General features: G+C 40.0%; 1 long non-coding RNA gene across 2 annotated transcripts; it reads right to left on the bottom strand.

Annotated features, from left to right (window-relative positions):
- Nucleotides 1-3,719: 3,719 nt before the first annotated feature.
- Nucleotides 3,720-18,933, bottom strand: LOC122240147. 2 transcript variants are annotated; one of them, XR_006219504.1, is made up of 3 exons: nt 18,873-18,933; nt 9,057-9,462; nt 3,720-4,117 (listed from the first exon to the last, which is right to left on the bottom strand). It is a non-coding gene; the product is annotated as an uncharacterized LOC122240147 (long non-coding RNA). The 2 variants fall into 2 exon arrangements; XR_006219505.1 differs by having other exon boundaries at nt 3,720-4,114.
- Nucleotides 18,934-19,218: the final 285 nt, after the last annotated feature.

The following is a 19,218-nucleotide window of genomic DNA, read 5'->3' as shown; positions in this document are numbered from 1 at the left end:
AGAGTTCATCAAAGTAGATGGCTTTATGACCAATATATAAGAATGTCCATTCTCCTCAAATTGATTCATAAGTTCAATGCAATACCAATCAATACCCCATTGACAAAGCTCATTCTAAAATTTATTTGGAAATACGAGGAATTTTGAAAACAATGTTGAAATCTAAGGAAAAAGTTGGAGGGCTTACATGACCTGATTTCAAGACTTACATGATTGAGACAGAGTGTTATTGACAGGAGAGACAAGCAGATCATTGGAAGAAAATAGTCCAGAGATATACTCACTCATATAAGGTCAACTGACTACTGGCCAAGGCAAAGTCAATCAAATAAGGATGAGAGGTCTTTTTAACAAATGGTACAAACTGAATATTCTTTTGGAAAGAAAAAATGGCAAAGGATTCATAGCCAAAATATAAGCATGTAAAGAAGTCCTTCAAATCAATAATAAAAAGGCAAACACCCAATAAAAATGGGCAAAGACTTGAAGTGATATTTTAAAAGTGATTTATGAGGGGGGCTTAGATGGATCAGTTGTGTAAGCATCTAACTTCGGCTCAGGTCATGACCTTGCGGTTCGTGGGTTCCAGTCCCTCATCAAGCTCTGTGCTGACAGCTCAGAGCCTGGAGCCTGCTTTGGATTCTGTCTCCCTTTCTCTCTCTCTGCCCCTCCCCCCCCTTAAAAATAAATAAACATAAAATTTTTTTTAATGATTTATGAATGGCAGTATGCAAATAACTAGTCTTCAGGAAAATTTAAATTAAAACCACAAGAGATATTTCACGTTCTCTATAATGACTAAAGTAAAAATGACAGACAAAAATCAGGGGTGCCTGGGTGGCTCAGTCTGTTGGGTATCTGACTCTTGGTTTCAGCTTAGGTCATGACCTTGTGGTTCGTTGGATCCAGCCCCAGCTCAAGCCCCACATCAAGCCCCATGTTGGGCTCCATGCTGTCAGCGTGGAGACTGCTTGGGATTCTCTCTTCCTCTCTCTGCCCCTCCCCCACTCACTCTCTCACACGTGCATGCTCTCTCTCTCAAAATAAGTAAACTTGAAAAAAGAAAGGACAGACAGAATCAAATGTTGATGAGAATGTGGAGCAATAGGAACTCTCATACATTGCTGGCGGAGTGTAAAATGGTACTACCATTTTGGAGAATGGTTTGGCAGTTTCTCATAATGTTGAATGCATTTCTGAATTGTGATACAGCCTTTTCACTCCCGGGCATCTATTTTTTAGAAATGAAAACATATGTTCACAAAATGGCTTGCAAATATATTTTCTCCCATATCAGGAAAAATTTGCTTTGCATTTAATTGCCATAAGATTGGTGTCTAGAGTTTACAATGAGCTCCAACAAATCTAAAAGAGAAATGTAAACAATATTCTAGTAAAATGTGCAAAAGATATGAAAGGGCAATTCACAGAAAAGAATATATGGAAATATTGCCAACTTACTAATAGCCAGGAAAATGCAAATTGAAACCATTGATAGACCATCTCATGCTTATCCAGCTGCAAAAAAAAAACCCAAAACAATAAATAACAACCTGTTGATACTACATGTTGGCAAGCCTATAAATAAGTGAGTACTACAACCCCCTTTTGGAAAGCCAGGTGGCAATATGTATTTAAGTAGAAGGTATATTCATTCTTCAACCCAGAAATTTTACTAGGTATATACCCCTTCCCCCAAATTCTGATATGAATAAACTACCAAGAATGTTCAGTACAGCATGGTGTTCTCTTATAGTTTAAAATATATGCAGATCTGTCCACTGTTTTTCATTTCTATTAGAATTAATTTTTGTCTTGTTAATTTTTTGTTAATCTTTTGTTAATTTTTGTCTTGTCTTTTTTTATCAATCTTTTGTATAATTTATTAGTCTTTTGAAGATAATTTTGATTTGGTTCGTCTTATTGTTTCCCATTTCATTCACTTGTACTCTCATTCTTACTATTTATTCCATCCTTTTTCCTTTTGTGATTATTCTGTTGTTTCTATCTTTATTGTAACAGCTTGCTAAATATTTTCAAATTCCTTGTTTTTCAATATACAAATTTAGTTATAAATTTCCCACAAAGTACTATATTAGCAATGTCACAAAGTCTTCTGGATATGCTGATTTTGTTACACAGTTCTAAATATTTTCTTTTTTTATATTAAATATAATTTATTGTCAAATTGGTTTCCATACAAAGTTCTAAATATTTTCTAATTCCCATTATAATTTTGTCTTTGAACCATTAATTATGAAGATATGTATTTTCAGTTACCAAGTGTGGCTTTAGCAGACTGTATTTTTGTTATTGATTTCTAATTTTACGGCACTGCAAAATGTTTATTCTTTGGTATTTTCCAAGATTTTACTTAAGGGCTATTTTGTGGTCAGATTTTGCACTGGTTTTACATGAGCCAGAAAACAAATGTATTCTCTGTGGTGGTGGATTTCTCTATTTGTCCATTAGCTCAAGGTTGCTTATTAAATTTTTCAAATGTTCTAAATACTACTCATATTTGGTCTTTCAATATATCAGTTTCTAAGAGAGATGTCTTAAAACATTTTTTTGTGACTATGGATTTGTCATATTTTCTTTGTAATTATGTCAATTTTTGCCTTATGTTTTGAAGTTCTTTGGTTAGCCACTAATAGGTTGAAGATATATTTTGGACCCTCTCATTCTATCTTCAATGTCTAACTCTTATTTCACATTTTTTCTCCATATCCTTTTGTTGCATTCTAGATAATTTTCCCAGTTTACTTGTTCTGTCTTTAGCTGTATCTAATTTAATTTTAAGCTAACCACTGGGTTTTTCATTTCAATAGTTCGGTTTTAACTTCTTGAAGGTTTACCTGTTATTTTTAAAAACACTAAATAGCTTTTTTTCAGTCCCCCATCTATCAGTATTTTTATTTATTCATTTTAAATATACTTATTCATTTCAAATATACTTACAGCTTTTAGAATATTTTTTTTAACATTTATTCGTTTTTGAGAGACAGAGCGTGAGCAGGAGAGGGGCAGAGAGAGACCCACACACAGAATCCAAAGCAGGTTCCAGGCTCCGAGCTGTCGGTACAGAGCCAGATGTGGGGCTTGACCCCCTGTACCATGATATCATGACCTGAGCCAAAGTTGGATGCTTAACCAACTGAGCCACCCAGGCTCACTTACACCTTTTTTAGATTTACTATATTAGTTCCAGTTTAATGGAGTAGGGGGCAGATAATTTTCCTATTATCACATGTTTTCATGAAGATTCATTTGCTCATGTATTTTGTAATCTTTTTCCCTAGTAAACTCAACCTTTGGCAGAATGTTTTTTACATTTCCTTTTTGTTTGGGAATGGGAAGAGCAAATTATTACCTTGTATTGTGAAAATGTTCCCTCGGGGTAGTTTTACATTTAATCCTGCTTGAAACCTGTCCTATGGTTTCAATCATCTTGGGCTAATTTTATTTTTGGATTCTCAACTTGGGCCTCTCGTCACGCAGGTTTAATTCTTACATCCATGCATAGTAATGGAACTTTGCTATCTCACAGGTGACTTTCTCCCCACCTCCTCTGCCTACCACCAATTTATCTGGACAGAGAGCAAACTTCCTCACCACTGAGGGCTGGGCCTGTAACATGTTTATATGGTAGTGAGTTTCCTGTTAGTGGAGGCATATGGTAGAAGGATTTGACACTAAGCATCCGTAATAATCTCTGCTTTTATTTGTTACATCTTTCAAAGCGTGTCCATATCCACTGTCTCAGTTCCCAATGAGATGCCAGTGATTCCATGGTCTTTAAGCTTCAAGCTTAAATCTCAAATTCCTAGGTAACGGCTGAAGAACAGCTTCCTGAGGCATGTTCAGAAGGCACAGGAGACTTGCAGAAGCCTCTTCAGTGCTTGGGACACACTCCATCTTTTCAGACCCATGAGTAGCTGTCAATATGCCCAGGTCCTGTGGTCTTCTAGCTTTGAGCTAGGTTGGCCTTGGTGCTTTGTGTGGAGAAGTGGCAGCAGCATCCACCAACCCCTTGGTGATTAACTATGGTTCCTTGATCTCAGCCACAGCAAGAGCTCAGAAATTGTCAAAGCTGTAGCTCAATCTTTACATCCTGCTGAGAAAAAGTTTGAAATTCAGTCCGGCAAAAATAACAGTGACACTCACGGGTTGAGGTGTAAGCTGTAGCCCTAACCCAGGGAAAAGAACGTTGTTGTTTTGTTCACACCCCAACACTTTCCCAAGAAGATACTGGAAGATACTGGGAGCCCTACAGCAAGACACACACACACACACACACACACACACACACACTCACAAAAACATAGAACATACAAATTATTAAAGGAAGAAGAAACCAACCTGATAGCTCCTGAGACTATTACCCTGTTTGGGGTATGAACACTAGTAGCAGGTGGTATTTTTCCCAGGATGGCCCTGATAATATCCGCCATCATTGTTTTTCTCTTCTGCAATGTGACCGTCACATTCTTCAGAAGGAGGAGTTATTTCTCTGCCTGTTTCTTAGTTTTCTAAGGCTGCTGTAACAAATTACCACAAATTGAAAGTCTTAAAACAACAGAAGTTTATTTTCTCACAGTTCTGGAGGTCAGAATTCCTAAATCAGGGTGTCTGTAGGGTGGGTTCCTTCAGAGAACTCAGGATGTTCCCTGCCTCTCCCAGCTTCTGGAGGCTGCTGGCAATCCTTGCTGTTCCTTGGCTCCCAGTGCATTGCTTCCATCTCTGCATCTCTGTCTCTGTGTCTCTCCTCTAATATGGATGCCAGTCACTGGATTTAGGGCTCATCCCACAGTCACTGGATTTAGGACCCACCCAATCTGGTATGACCTCATTTGAACTTACCTAAGCACATCAGCAAAGACCCTACAAGATATGGTTACATTCCTGAGATTCTGCACGGACCTGAATTTGGGGGAACACTGTTTAACCCAGTTTAACCCTCTTGAGTTGGGCCAGGCCTTGTCATTTCTTTGACTATTAGAATACTGTGGATGTGATTCTGTGCTAACTCCAAGCTAGTTTCTGTTTTCTGCCTCCTGGAATGTTTAGTCTGGGACATTCCCTTTTGAAACCCCACTGTCATGCTGTGAGAAGTTCATGCTACTCGGAGAGGCCATGTGTGATATGGAGAGGGCATAGGTGAAGCCCCAGTTCAGCTGCCAGCCATATATATTGAGTGAACCATCTTGCACATCCAGTCCAGTGGATCCTTCATTGGACTGTAGCCTCAGCTGACATCTGACTGTAACTACATAAGAGGTCCTTTCATTTCCAAGCTTATCTTGACCTTGAGGCCTTGGAACTAACTGTTCTTTTTGGGCCAAATGCCTTTTCCTTCAAACATTCACATTGGTGGCTCCTTCTTGTCATTTGTGTCTGAGCTCAAATATCACCTCCTTAAAGTAGCCCCTTTATCATGTAACTCTCCATTTTCTTTTCATCATAGTATTATTATTACTCGATATCTTCTTGTTTACATAGTTGTTTCCTTGCTTTTTATTCTGGGTCTTCTTCCCTTATCCTAATTTAAGCTCCATGCAGGAGAGACCTTGCTGTATTCTCAACTTCATTATAGTGCCTAACACATAGTTGGCTCTCAGTAGGTAACTGTAAAATGAATGAATAAATGACAGCATGTGTTTTAAAACTGGAAAGTGTTGGAGCCAGGCAGACAAGGGTTCAAATCTTAGCTGTAGTATTTGGTAATGTCCTCACGCAAGTTACTTACCGTAGCTCAGTGTCCTTGTCTATAAAACAGGAATAAAATATCATCTTAAAGTGTTTTATATAATTATTTGATGAAATAATTTAAGTGTTGTATATATAAATATCATTTGAGGAACCCAGGTATTTTTTAAATACAATTACTTAATGTTATTAGAACTTGATTTTTTTATTATAAGTCCCCCATGTCAGAAGCATCATCTCAGAGGGTGCTTGGGTGTCTCAGGGTCAATTAAGTGTCCGACTTCAGCTCAAGTCATGATCTCATGGTTTGTGGGTTTGAGCCCCATGTTGGGCTCTGTGCTGACATCTCAGAGCCTGGAGCCTGCTTCAGATTCTGTGTCTGCCTCTCCCTCTCTGCCCCTCCCCTGCTTGTGTTTTCTCTCTCTCTCTCTCTTTCTCTCTCTCAAAAATAAACATTAAAAAATAGGAAAAAAAAGGGAGCATCATCTCAGAACATGTAGGATTCTCAGCTTCCATGTGTTGTCACTAAGTGCTGGCCATGTGGGTTGCTCACCAGTGCTCTGTGCCAAACATTTCTACTTTCTTTCTTTTAGACACATGTAGGATTGGCCCCTTTGAAGATAGGCATGACCCCGTGATTCACATTGTCCGCTGAAATGTATGTGGACATGACATATGTCACTTCCTGGTAGGAGAATTAAGAGTCAGCATTTGATATGCCACAGTCTGGTTCTCCCTTGGTATCTGTGTAAGCACACCTTAGGGTGGAGGCTTAATCAGCTGGGCCCCTGAGTGACTATGATGAGCAGAGACTCTTTGCTGACACATGCTGGACACGTAGCATGAGCAAGACTTTTTAGATGAACCCACTGGCTGTGGGGGCTGTGGCTACAGCTGATCCTGAATGATGTAATGTTTCCAAAGTATTGGTGGGGACATTCTGGCCCACAAGAGGCAATATGATACAGGGGTATAAGGCAGGACTAATGTTCAAGATATTTAAAAACCACTATGTGGTTTGTATATACAATGGAGTACTACTTGGCAATGAGAAAGAATGAAATCATGCCATTTGCAGCAATGTGGATGGAACTGGAAGGCATTATGCTGAGTGAAATAAGTCAGAGAAGGACAGATATCATATGTTTTCACTCATATGTGGATCTTGAGAAACTTAATATAAGACCATGGGGGAAGGGAAGGGAAAAAAATAGTTACAGAGAGGGAGGGAGGCAAACCACAAGAGACTCTTAAATACAGAGAACAAACTGAAGATGGATGGGGGAGGTGGGAGAGCGGGGAAAATGCGTGTTGGGCATTGAGGAGGGGAACTTGTTGGGATGAGCACTGGGTGTTGTATGTAAGCGATGAACCATGGGAATCTACCCCCAAAACCAAGAGCACACTTTACATACTGTATGTTAGCCAATTTCACAATAAATTATATTAAAAAAAAGAAGCACCACTATGGCACTGGGTCTCATCAGTCTGAATGGGACATGCAGAGCTGGAACAGGAGTCTGGCAGACCCTGGAATTAATTGTTAATGTAGGGATTCTGTTCTTGGGGTCCCAGGGGAGGGGTCTTGGTGGACAGGGCAGCAAGAAAGCATTAAGGAGTATTGGACTACCAGTTGTACGCCAACATATATAGAAGCATTTGATATTTTTATAATCAGTGTGGATATATTGCTGGGTAGTGATTAATCTTTGTTCTGGTCAAGAGCTTGGCCTATGGCTTGAATTCTGGTTCTTCACTTCCTTGTCTGTAACCTAGGGCAAGTTCTCTCTATGACTCAATTTTCTCATCTGTAAAGTGTGAGTAATAATAATAGCTATTTTGTAGGATTGATGATAGAATGAAATGATCTGATTCAAATGAAGCTATAACCTATAACAGAACCTGGCATATAGTAAGTGTTACACAAATGGCAAGATTGGCTATCAACATCTATACATGCTGATATTCTCTGAGATGTCCTTGTTCGTATCTTAGGTAGAATGCTATTGTTTCATTTTCCCTTTTTTCTGATGACAGAGTTTTTTAGAGTCTCCACCTATCTGTGCTTTGTCTGACCTGCTCTTCGGGACAAAGGGCTTGGCCACTCTGGATTTGACAAACTTTGTGAGGTGAGCTCATGCTTTCCTGCATAAATACAACACACAGCCATTTTTACTATTGGGTCTCATTGCTTTGCTATACTATTTGGGAAGAGAATCTAGCGAATCCTCCATACTTTCCCCTCTTTCCCCAAACTACCTATGGTTTTGTTGTGCTCCTTGTCCCTGAGACCATTGTTATGGGCTGAATGATTGCCCCCCAAAGTTCGTACGTAAAAGCACTAACCCCCAGTATATTAGAATGTGACTGTATTTGGAGATAGAGTTTTTAAAGAGGAACTCAAGTTCAAATGAGGTCATTAGGGTAGACACTAATCCAAAATGGCTGGTATCCTTACTAGAAGAGGAAATTAGGACACAGACACACACAAGAGGAAGAAGACACAGGAAGAAGACAGCCATCTATAAGCCAAGAAGAAACTAACCTCTCTTCTGGGAGGCCTCAGAAGAAACCAACCCTACCAACACCTTATCTTGGACTTCTAGCCTCTAGAGTCATGAGAAAATAAATTTCTGTTGCTTAAGTCCCCCACTGGTATTTCATTATGACTGCCAAAAACTTAGTGAAAAAACTAAGATAGCCAGCTCTCAGGGTGTCCAGCTAGAAGACTCTTTTCTTAGAGACCCTCATCAATACCAAAGCTTTGTGTCCCTTCTGAAACTCTCCCTCCACTCTAGTCTGAGAACTCTGTTTTCATCTGCAACCATACCTCTATCTCAGAAAACCTGATCATGTATTCTCCATGGTCTGACCCTCCCACAAACCAGACTTTTCAATCCTGAAGCCTAAAATAAAAAACAGGTAGGGGACTGAAAACAAAGTATGTAAGATGCCAGAGGCAGGAGAAAACATATGACACCTGTTGACATATGACACCTGTTGCCTATGAAGGCTCTTGGCATGGACTTGGCATAGAGTAAATGCTCTGCAAGTAGGAGGGGCTATTACTGTCATCGTTGTCATTGTCATCACCATCATCACCACCACCACCATGTAGGCTTCTAACAGCCTGCCGTAGGCAACTCCCTTTACCTGGAAGTTTACCACTCCTACACCCTCATTATGCTCTCTCTCCCTAGAGCCTCTCAGAATTCCTCCTTGTCCCCTTTGTCTGCTAAGATGCTGGACCTACCTTAGAAAAGCAGCTCCCGATAAGATTTAGCAACCCTGTGGAAAATGAGAATTTGAATGAGTTGTAATAACTCAGAATTCAAAGCACATCCTACCTTTGAGGCTCTGCAGAGGTTTCCGAGGCCTGTGAATTCCCCAGCCCAGATGATGGATCGTGCACAGAAATGCCACATGAGGCATGAGCATGGGCTCCTGCTTCCTGCTCTCAGAAAGGTGGGTTATATTTGGTGTGCAGTCACTTGCTCATTTTTCTCCATCATTTTGAAGCACAATTGCCAAGTTCTAAAAGACTTATGAGTCCATAAGTCCCGCACCTTGCAAAATGGCTACCATCACTCTCCCGTTTTTCACACTGCCTTGTGAATAGGCCCCATTTATCTGTGGCTTCCAAGCTGCACACACAGCTTTCTTCTCCCCTTTACTGCTCTGAGTTCTTGTCAAATAGACGTCAGTGAGGCTCTCATCTCGGGATGCACTTCATCAAAATAATTACGCCAAGAGCTGGAACAGAAGAGCCAAAGTAAGAAAGCTGAAGTTTCAAGGCTTTCCAAATACCAAGAGGAAGACAGGACTTATCTAATCTAAAACTAATCTTCAGGCCATCCTCTGCCAGATTTCCAGCCCCATGGTGGTTTTATCTTGGTTGTTTTTTTTGCTCCCCTTTTCCCGGCAGATGAGCCTGACAGAGCTCATCCTTGCCCTTGGTCCCCAGATGACGTCCACAGACTTGTCATTTGCAGGAAACATTGCAAGTCAGGGGGTGCGCTCCACTTTGATGCTGTTAGAGTTCTTGGAACAGAGGCATCTGCTGGGTGTAGAAAAAGCCATCAGCCTGTGCTTTTTTCTAAATCATTAAAACTCCACTGGCATTTTGACAAATTGGCACCAATCATCAGGCTCAGCAACTGGGAGCAATCTGTTTTGCAGGCTGAGAGAAACAGCTGTAAAACTGGTAAAAATCTGTTCTATTGTGCTCCAGTACATTTTAGGTAGAGAGGCAGGTTGGCAAAGTAGAAAAGGTATGGCCTTGAGAGCTAGCAGGATCTAGGTGTGAATCCTGACCCTTCTGCCCACTGGCTGTGAATGTTGAACAAGCTATTTAGCAATTTCCTCATCTGTAAAATGGGGAGAGAAATATAATTCTTGCAGAGTTGTTATAATGACTAGAGACAATCCTTTTTTTTTTTTTTTTTTTTGAGAAAATACTTTCTTAGAGTGTTTGGCACAAGGCTGGTGCATCATAAATGATTTCTAGTGGGGAGGAAGCAATGATAACACAACAGTGGCATTAGTTATGGTTGTGATAATAGCAATGGTTGTCAGGTAAGTACTATCAGTGAAATTGTTGTAAAAATAATAATGAAATGATGAAAGTGCTGATTATAAGCCAGGAGACCTGTATTATACCAGTGATAGAGTTGATAGAATGAATGGTAGATTGAGGACCTGGTATCTAGTCTCAGTAGTTACTCTATATTTTGAGAATTGGTGTAGAATTATAGGAAATTGGAAGATTGCATGGTCCTCTCCAAATCTTCATTTAGATGCCCTTCTCTTACCTGCAATAATATATAAATCAAATAGCAGATGTTTCTTCCTTGTTCTGCATTTAAGCATTAATAAAAATAATGGCAATGCATGCTAACTTATATTAAGTATGTGCCAGTTATCAGGCACATTTTAATTTTACATATATTGCTTCATTAAATTCTTGCAAGTACTTTATGAGTAACGCCTTAATTTTATTCCTATGGTTTGCTATCAAGACGCAAAGAAATTAAATATCTTACCCAAGGTCACAGAGCTAATAGTAGAATGAGAATTAGATCTCAGGAAATCGGTCTCCAAAGCTGGCATCTAAACTTCTGTACTATACTACATGCTTTAACGAAAAGTTGTTGCAACCTGGAGGTTAGGTCACATGGCTTTATAACAGAGATTTCTCTTTCTATGTACAACCTGATTTATAATCTGTCCACAGCGGTTTAGCACAACTGAAATGTCAAGACATAAGGCGATCTGAATTGCTTTTGTTACTCAACCAGTCAACTAATCAACCAACAAACAGCCCATATTTATTTAACATGGGACTTTAATTAAAATGGGACTTGTTTTCAAGGGTTAGTGAAGAGTCCAATCATTTGGAGGGGAGTGTTAGCTTGGGGAGTAGTGAAAGATTATTTTGGAGAAGTTATGACAGGACATTATGGTGAAAGACATAGACTGTCAAGCTAAGTCTGAACTACAGACAATGAGGAGTCGGCGTCTTCTCTCTGAGTGGCCATGGCACCCCACTTCCCACCTTTAGAGCACACCCACTTTTTATAACAATTATAAACTTATCTACTTCATTCAGTATCCAATAAGCTCTTGGAAACTGTGACAATTTCAGAGTTTTCCTGACCAATGCAGACAACTATGTGTGTTTTCCATCAGGAATTCTCAGGCCAGTTCAATCACCTGCCTGTAATATGAACCCAGCTTGTCTTGGGAGATTTGTGTTCAGAGGCTGGAGTAGGTTAAGAACCTAAAATCAGTCCTAATGGATTTCCCTTCTTTTTCTAGAAAGAAAAAGATGATTCTGTTTTCTTTTGGGAAATTCTAAGTCCACGAATATTGGTTTACAGGGATTCCCAGCATCCTTTTAATCTGCTGCTCCATGGGACCAAGGCTTGGACTTAATCATTCTAGAATGCTCACCAATGTAGTGTTTCACCACTGCTCTTGAATATGAGAGCTGGCACTGAATTTCAGGATGGCAGTTATTTTACTAAGAACTTTGAAGACATAATTTTACAGTTCTTTGGTCTCTTTTGCTGTTTATAGGAACTCTGCAGTCAATCTAATTCTAATTCTTTTGTAGGGTCATAGGGTCTTTTTTTTCTCTCCCATTGCTTTTAAGGTTCAGAAGTTTTACCATGGCATGTAAAGGTATAGGATGGTTTTTATTTTCTCTTCTCAGGACTCAGTGTGCCTTTCAAATCGTCTTTGAAAAATTCTCAGCCATTATCTCTTTATATATTGCTTTCTTCTCATCCTTTCTATTCTTTCCTTCTGAAATCTTTATATTCACTCTTTCTGAAATTTCTATTACATGTACACTTAAACTTTCTTCTTATGTCCTCATTTAAAAATGGCTTATAATTTTATTTCTCTATGACATAATCTACTTTATTTCCTGAGGTTTCTCTTCTGGTTTATTGATTCTCTTTGCAGCTGTATCTAATCTTCTATTTAAATTCAGCTTGCTGTTTTCAATTTTAATGTTATCTTTTATTCTTCAAAGTTTTATTTGCTTTTTTTCAAATATGCATATTATTTTGTTCATACTCCTTATTTTTAATATGATTTCTGATTCATCATTTTGTCTCTATTTTACATATTATCTTTTTTTAAGCTTGTTTTCTTTTTTTTTCCATGTTGTGTATTAATTCTTCTTTTTATTACCTGCTGGATTTCCCTGTGATAACTTTGTTTTTTAATTTATAATTTAATTGGGAACTTATGTTCAGATATATATATATATATATATATATATATATATATATATATTTTTTTTTTTTTTTTTTTTTTTTTTTTTCCCCTGTGGGAGACCCATGTGTCCTGGAAGTATCCTTGCAGAGTGGTTTTGAATTTTTAGCTGCTAAGATCCTTGTGGTCACACTAATTCCAAAACAAATTTTGCCTCTATTTACTATTTGGGGTTTTTCTGAATTACGATAATAACGTGAATTCTGGTCATCTACTACACGTGCTTCAAGCTTAACATTTTTCTATTTCTTATGGTGACTTTGTTTTCTCACTCACGGTTATATAGAAACTTACATGAGATGGAGAATGAAGTTTTATCTCCTTTTTGTGGATTCTTTTTATGTTCCTTTTTATAGAATAGCATCCAAAGTTCCCAGCCTTATGCATGGGGCTTAGTTACAGCTCAATCTCTCTCTCTCTCTCTCTCTCTCTCTCTCTCTCTCTTTTTCTCTCTCTCTCCAAAGCCAAGTCTCTTGCCCTTGTGTGGTTGTAAAAATCTCAATCACTAGCTCATGTGACCTATATATAAGACCAGTAACCCTGCGGATGAGTACAGCATTATCTCTTAATGCTTTTGCCTCAATTTCTTATTTTTTTTCTAGCACCGAGGTATTTCTTTTTATACCATTAGCACTCAACATAAAGCCAAGCACATGGCTGATGTGAGAAAGTGTATATATTTAAAAGACTATGTATTAGTTTTTTTCTAGTTTTAATTTAGCTAGGATTTGTCGCACTAAGGAAGTCCTGCAACATGAGCTCGTTTGACATATTGTCAGAAGTTGCCCTCTCCCAACATCATGGACTCTTAATTTTCACCTAGAGCCAAGATTGAAAAAATATGCAGATAACTTCAGCATTGCTTCCACAGGATCCCTCTGATTTTGAGGCACTGGTCAAGAGACAGAAAACCGTGCTGGGTAAAGTTTTACTCCCACATAACATTTGCTTAACCAAGTAGCAGTCATAGTTAAGGATGCATGTTCATCTCAGTTATGGTTTAACTTGAGTTGCGGTCACACTACATTTATTTTTTATTTGTGTCACCAGTACCTACTGTTATGGTTGGCAAATTCTAACCGTAACAACTAACATTTATTGAGCTCCTACCTATATGCCAGGCACTGCTATTAACACTTTACATATGTAATTCCGTTTTATCTTTACAACAAAGAATTGAGGCACAAAGAGGTTAAATAGCTTGCCGATGGTCACATAGCTAAGACATGGTGGGCTCAGTATTCAAATCCAGACATCCTGATAGATGAGCACTTCCAATGAGCACCTAAATAAATATCCACTGGATGAACAGGGCTGTTGAAGGTATTATTATTACTATTGTCATCACCATATTTGGAGGAGATGAATGCCTTTGAGAGAGATCCTCACTGGCTGTGAGTGAATGGGAGGTTGATGGGCAAGAGAACCTGGAGGCAGAAAGCATGTTAAGGAAGGTGTGTAGGAATGTGCCTGGCCCAAAGACTTACACTCTAACTAGAACTATGGCAAGTTTCTTTTTTCCTTCACACAGAACTCAAACACATTACTTATGCAGTTGATCATTGCATAAGCTTTTCTTTGAAATCTAGTTTTTCTCCTTCTGAACTCTTCAAGTCTTACTTAGCATTGTACGTAAAAGATTTAAAATGAGGCAAGTTAAAAAAAATACTATCTTTAGTAGCATCATATAGACACAGTGCTCTGTATGGTGGAGAGAACGTATTTTTTTATTTTTATTTTTTATTTAATTTTTAAATTAAAAAAATTTTTAATGTGTATTCATCTTTGAGAGAGAAAGAGTGTAAGTAGGGGAGGGGCAGAGAGAGAGGGAGACACAGAATCTGAAGCAGGCTCCAGGCTCTGAACTGTCAGCACAGAGCCCGATGTGGGGCTTGAACCCTCAAAGCGTGAGATCATGACCTGAGCAGAAGTCAGAGGCTTAACTGACTGAGCCAGCCAGGTTCCCCTTTAAATTTTTTTTAATGTTTATTTATTTTTGAGAGAGAGAGAGAGAGACAGAATGTGAGTGGGAGGGGGGCAGAGAGAGAGGGAAACACAAAATCCAAAGCCGGCTCCAGGGTCTGAGCTGTCAGCACAGAGTCCAACGTGGGGCATGAACTCACCAACCGCAAGATCATGACCTGAGCCGAAGTCAGATGCTTAACCAACTGAGCCACTCAGGCACCCTGAGAACATACTTTTTTTAAAGTCAGCCAGGTTTGGGGTCAAATCCAAGCTCTACTGCCTACTGTGCCTCAGTTTTCCCAATTGTAAAATCAAGAGAACATACAACGAATAGGGTTGTTATGTAAACCAATTTGGATAATGTAACTGGGGGAGGGGCTTTAAGACAACAATATTTCTGAACCCTTGATGGTGGGAAGAGGGGACACACCGGACAGCAATTCTTTTCTTATGCCCCACTGTATAAGCTTGGGCTTGTCTTTGGGACTAGGTCTCCCTCAGTGTGGATGGGGACCACTGCAGAGAAGTATAGTCAAGTAGTTAAGAACCAACTACAGAGCCAACTGACCTGGTTAAATCCTGCTCTGCTCCTTGCTGGCTGTGTGATGTCAGACAAGTTATTCAGTCTCTCTGTGCCTCAGAGCCCTCATCTGTCAAATAGGAGTGAAAGTAGACACTATCTCGTATGACTGTTATACAGATTAAAGGAGCTAATCTTTGCACAGTACAGTGCCTGGCACTCAGCAGGTGTGATGCAGGTCTACTAAATAAATGAATACATACATAAATACAGAAATAATTTAGTCATTCAGAGGTAAAGGCAAATGGCAAGATTCAAATGCATATACTTTAGACAGGATGGTCAAACTTCCTGTTTAATAATTACAGGGCTGTCTTCATCACAGGTGATCTGTCTCTAGAGAGTTGTTTTTACCTTTTAAAAATTTTTTCTACTTCCTCTTGTGGGGTCATGAGGATGGGGAAAAACAGAAGGGGGCTGGAATTATAAATATAGGAATTTTGAAGGAGGATTTTTGTCTGGGTAGATAAGTGAGCCCCTATGTCATGCCCTGAGGTCAGCAGCTATGGGTGACAGTGACAGGAATGAGTACCTGGGAAGGGGCAGGGCTGATGTGTCCTAGAAGCAGTGACAACAGATGTCCAGCTACAGTGTAGTGTCCTCATGTCATTCTTACACTCTGATCAAACACATCTGGCATGGCAACCTTGTGTTTGCTGTGCTTTGGGGCTTCAAGGAGGACCCTGCATCTACTCTGGTGGTGAGGTGTGTGTGTGGCAATGTGCAAAGTGATCTGAGAGACTGGACTGTGGAGACATGATTTCGACACAGCCAACATGAATGAACTTAAATTCAGAAGGCACCCCAGAGGAAAGCAAATGGGTTTTGGGAACATAAAGCTGTCTTTGGGAACTCTCAGAAATGCCTGGGAAATTCCCTGGCCTTCCAGTAAGTTCAGGATGAGTGCTTTATTATTTGGTTATTTACAAATAAAGGCTTGCTCTAACATTTTGTAAAAGATGGATATACAATGTCTATCCTTACAGCAGCCAGCACAGTGCCTAGCACATTTTCTTCCCCTTATTTTTCTGATATTTTTGGTGGACTAAGGTATGTCCAAGGCACCCCACAGTTAGAACCAAGAGGGCGGCTTCTCCTCTAGCCCTGTTCCTGGGCCCAGAGTGGCCTCCATAGCTTTGCTAGGCAAGTCAGCCTCACCTGCCTCTCCTGACTGGTGTTTATCACACCCAGGGCAGTACCACCCAGTGACACCTGTTCCCTGACAAGCAAGCAGATGTAGGAACGCAGTGTCTTCTGTCAGGATGCTGAGCAGAAGCTTTCTCACTGAGCCATCGGACAGCCCTGACAACTGATGCCAAGGGGACTTCATCGGGAAGTGCAGAGTCTGGAATTATCTGGGTTTCCAGACAGTGACTTGGCAGGTGCTAGCCTGCCCAGCAGGGTTCGTGCTTACCTAAGCATTTCCTGAAAACTAAGAAAAAAGTCTCTTCCCCCTTCCAGACAAATGACTCTGAATAATTGTTCTGATTCATTTCCTCTGGCTGGCAGGCATGGCTCTGGGTTTTTTGTTTGGTTTTGTTTTGTTTTGTTTTGTTTTTGACAGGGTTGACAGCTTGCGAGCCTGTGAGCCTATGGCCAACCTCTCCTGGTGCTACCAGCTCTCCCTATCCTATTGCTAACAAGTGTCACAATGTGTACTGCCTTTGACAAGGCCTGCAGGTTGCATTATTCAGCTGGCATCTGGGAGTTTGTTGGATCTTGATTCAGCTCCTGGTGGACCCCAGGACCTAGGGCAATGCTTCCTGAGTTGTGATATTTGCACAATAGTCACTACATAACATGTTTTTCAGTGGTGTGAGGTTTGAACATTTTACCATAGCACAAAGATACCGAGATACTGTTTTTCACTCGATGAGGATTTTTACTCAAAAGATTTAAGGGAAAAAGTGAGCCAATTTAAAGAACACTAACAATATAATAGTTCTGGGAAAAGGCACAAAGGCGATATACGAATGAATACATTCTAGACAAACATGACTCAGAGAGGATGCTGTACTATGTATACAAATGAGGAATTTATCCATTCATTTATTCATTCACCAGCTTTTTGAGTACCCACTATGCTAGGCTGTTGTGGAGATGGGGAAGACTGAGTGGTGATTGCACAGGAATCCTGGCCCGTGGCTGGCCTGCATAAGCATTAGTGAATTGTTTGGGGATTGGGTGACTGGTATTTAACAATAACAAGCTGTAGGGTCAGGTGCTTCTAAAAAAGATCTGGTATCCAAGACCTAAAATAAGATAATGTTAGAGGCTGGTTCGTACAGAACTCAGATATCTTCAGATAGCTATAAAAGCATAGTTCCTTGAGCCCAAACTGAGTCACAGACAGGGCAAGACCAATCCAGTAAGGAGCTTTGAGGGCCCTATTTACTCGAGGGCTTCTTGCACTGAGTGAGGAAAGAAGGAACTTGGTGTATGGGTGTCCCCATTTTCCCAATACGGTGTAGGACACCAGCATTTACTGGTGCTGCCTGCAGGACAGGTAGGGCACCACACAACTCTGGAGGGCACCAGTCTCATCTTAGACATCCATCTGCACCCAAAATGTGGCAATTTCCAGAAGAATGATAGTAAACTGTCTCGTTCTATGCAAATCAGCATCTTATGACCATTTTCTGGTAGATGGAAGTACAGTGTCTTAAGGAAGACGCACCTTTGGCAAATGCCCAAGCAGTTTCACACCAGGCATTGTGTTCCTTTTCCAGGTAGACCTGGATTTGGTCTACCATCAAAATTCTTGGCCCATTTTCTGCTCATGGCTCTGCCTTGCCCTTTTAGCAATGATTGTTTCGAAGTTTTAAGAAGTGATTAAGCAACAGTCTGCTTTCTCCCCCTGAAAGATGGGCAAAAAAGTCAGGTAGATAGAGATAAAACTATCACCTTTATTACCGATGAAGCTGGAGTAAAACGGACCAGGCCTGGTGTAACGTGGTCTTGCTAATTAACCCTGAGTCAGACGTGCTTATTTATCCTGACACTGGCACAAATTGGTCATAGTCACATGCGTCCCCTGATAGGGGCAGCAGAGAGCAGATGAGAAGACACAGGTGGACAGATCCCAAGTAGCAGAGATAGGGGGGGTTTGAAACCTCCATCACAAGTCATTTTGCCTTCTGTGGGGAAAAAGGCCGGGAATGTTGTTCCAATGTCCCTACTATACACACTGATGTGCAGATTCAATGTCATCCCTACCAAAATTCCAATTGCATTTTTCACAGAAATAGAGAAGACAGTCCTACAATGTGTATGAAACCACAGAAAACCCTAAACACCCAAAGCATCTTGAGAAAGAAGAACAAAGCTGGAGTCAACACACTGCTGGATTTCAAACTATACAAGAAAGCTATGGTAATCAAAACAGTATCTTATTGGCATAAAAAGAGACACATAGATCAATGGAACAGAATAGAGAGCACAGAAACAAACCCATGCATATACATATGGTGAATTAATTTATGACAAAGGCACCAAGAACATACAATGGAGAAAAGATAGTCTCTTCAATAAATGGTGTTGGGGAAACCAGATGTCCATGTGGAAAAGAATGAAACAGGACTCCAATGTTACACCATACATAAAAATCAGCTCAAAATGGATTAAAGTTCTGAATGTAAGACCTGAAACCATAAAACTCCTAGAAGAACACAGAGGGGGTCAGCTCCTTGATGTTGCTGTGGGCAATGATTTTTTGAATTTGACATCAAAAGTAAGGGCAACAAAAGCAAAAATAAACAAGCAGGACTACCTCGAATGATACTCCTCTTTTATAATTAACATCTTTTTTCATACAAAGAAGAAGCAACATTTTTACCTCAAAATTATGTCCTGACCTTCACTCGGCAGGTAGCTCCTTGCAGGAAAGTATCAAGACTGGCAGGGGAGAAAAAGAGAGAACATAAGAGAAGAAGAGAGGGCACAGTCATTTCCCCTGGACATTCATAATTGACCCTCCTAACGATGTGAACAACATAATATTCGCAACCAGAATCGTATGTTGAAATAACCTTTTCACTTAATTCCTTCTTGCTCTCCCCTCTCTCTTTTCAACAAAGGCAAAGCACTGAGCAGAAGAGAATACGTTGTAATACGTTTCCTAACAGTGGGAGGATGTCCCATACTTCTACTTCTAGGGGTTTGTGGTGGGGAGCAGAAACCCA

This window comes from Panthera tigris, chromosome B4 (assembly GCF_018350195.1).
Source record: "Panthera tigris isolate Pti1 chromosome B4, P.tigris_Pti1_mat1.1, whole genome shotgun sequence".
Taxonomy (NCBI): domain Eukaryota; kingdom Metazoa; phylum Chordata; class Mammalia; order Carnivora; family Felidae; genus Panthera; species Panthera tigris.
This window is presented reverse-complemented; position numbering and strand designations above follow the sequence as displayed.